A 2,500-nucleotide genomic window follows, 5' to 3' on the forward strand; every position below is an offset into this window, starting at 1 on the left:
ATATGTGTGTGTGTGTGTGTGTGTGTGTGTGTGTGTGTGTGTGTGTGTGTGTGTGTGTGTGTGTGTGTGTGTGTTGTGTGTGTAGATACGATAGTGGTGCTCGTCTGTTGCCAGAAATTCAGTCCGTGACCTGTCGCTTGCGATTTCGTTCTAGATACTCCTGCGACGTCGCTGGTGTCGTTCCTTTGGATCCATCAGCTGCGTGGAGAGAGGGAGCCTTCCGCATGGGCAACAGCAGGCACCTCACATTCTTTCGCCCAGGTATTGACTTTACCTTCTTTCTGTGAAGGTGAGCTGTCTCACCCCACTGGAGAGGACACTCCAGCGACACCGCACAGTTTTAAGGACAACGCTCAATTGGCGAAAAAGCGGAGCGGGATGGGCCACCCTCACATTCTTTCGGCCAGGCAGTTAATAATGTTAAAGTCGATATCGACTGATGTATGTATATGTGTAGGTATGTATATATATATGTATATATGTAAATATATGTATATATATATATATACATATATAGATATATGTATGTACATATATATCATCAGCCTGAATCAATCCACTGCAGGACGTAGGTCTCTCCCAATCTTATCCAATTTTGTCTGTCTTGCGTCTTCTGTTTCCAGTCTTGGTCCCCAAATTTCGTTATTTCGTCTTGCCATTGGTCTGGCCCTTAGCCTCTTTATGTTCTCTATAGCCCAGTCTCTTACCTTCTTTGTCTATCTGTCGCCCTGTCTCCGACATATATGATCTGCCCATTGCCATTTTCCTCTTTTTGATGCTCACAAGTATATCTTCCACTTTTGTCTGTTACCTGATCCATGTCGTCCCCATCCGATCTCTTAGGCTAATTCTCAGCATCAACCTATCACTTATTAGTTTCCTCTCCAGTAATTTGGTTGTAGTCCATGCTTCTGATCCATAGGTCTTAACTGGGAAGACGCGTTGGTTAAAGACTTTTTCTTTTTAAACATAATGACAAGGAGCCTCTTAGTGTACTACTGTGTCAGCTGAAGCTGCTCCAGCCTAGACTGATGCGTCTGTACGAGTTGTCCTAGGTTTATATACTTGTCCACTACCTCTGGCGCTTCGCTTAGTACATGTATCTTTTTAATTTAATTCTACTGTTGAACATGATTTTAGCCTTTTTCTTGTTCATCCTGAGTCCGGTTTTCAGGCTTTCTCTATTCAGATAATTTACTAGCTGCTGCATTTCATCTGAAGATTCACTGAAGAGAACAATATCATCTGCAAATCTTAGATGGTTTAGGTTTTGGTAAGATGGTATCGCCCTGTCTAACACCTTTTGTAATTGGTATTTTATCGGTTTCTGTGTGAAGCTTGGTGGTTGCTGTCACATCTTAATATATATATTCCAATATTTTACAATATACCTCCTCTACTCCCTGTCTTTGAATAGCTTCTAGTACTGCTTGTATTTGTACAGAGTCAAATGCCTTTTCGTAATCGATGAATGCCATACACACTATATTCGTTATTTTTTTATTTTATTTGGGTGAGCCTGTTGTTGAGAATCTACTACGGAAGCCTGCCTGTTCTCTAGGCTGGTTAGAATCCAGACTGGCTGTCTGATATACGAGTTGGTATGACTTTTGTGAACAGTGTATAAATAACTGAAAGGAGTTTTATGGGTTGGTAGTTTTTTTTTTTTTTTTCTAGATCCTTTCTATACCCTTTTTTATATATCAAAATAATTGTTGTCTTTTTTTCAGGCTTTCGGAATTTTTCTGTTAAGAAAGCATTTGTTAAAAAGATTGGCTAGTTTCACTGTTGCAATTTCTCTTGCATCTATTATGTTTTCCCTCTCTCCATGCCTTTAAGTGTTCTTTTTATTTCTCCTGTTGTGATGTTGGGTACGTCTCTGGTTACCAGCGTTCCCTTCTATCCGTTGCTGTTCATTTGAGTTGTATAGATCCGTGTAGAAGTCTTTCACAACTCTTATGATTTCATTCTTATTATATGTCACCTCTCCGTCTGGTTTCTTTATTGCATACAATTGATTTCTCCCTATCCCAAGTCTCATTTTATCTGTTTTCATGCTGCTACCTGAGATTACTGTTTCATTTATTAGTTGAGTGTTGAATTTCCGTGCATCTTCTCTCTTCTTTTTATTTATAGCCCTTGTTAGTTCAGCTAATTCTATTGTGTCCCTGTTTGACGATACTGCCATGACCCTACGTTTTTGCATAAACTGTCTAGTTTCTACCGAGAGCTTGCTGGAGCTTTGCTTAACGTTCTTACCGCCTACTTCAAGTGCAGCTTCCTTTATTTTGTCATTGAACACACACACACGTACATATATTTAGAGAGAGAGAGAGGGAGAGAGATAGATAGAGAGAGAGAGAGAGAGAGAGAGAGAGAGAGAGAGAGAGAGAGAGAGAGAGAGAGAGAGAGAGAGAGAGAGAGAGAGAGAGAGAGATTTTCACCCTAACACACACACACACACACACACACACACACACACACACACACACACACACAC

The sequence above is a fragment of the Penaeus chinensis genome, chromosome 6, assembly GCF_019202785.1.
Source record: "Penaeus chinensis breed Huanghai No. 1 chromosome 6, ASM1920278v2, whole genome shotgun sequence".
In the NCBI taxonomy this organism is placed as follows: domain Eukaryota; kingdom Metazoa; phylum Arthropoda; class Malacostraca; order Decapoda; family Penaeidae; genus Penaeus; species Penaeus chinensis.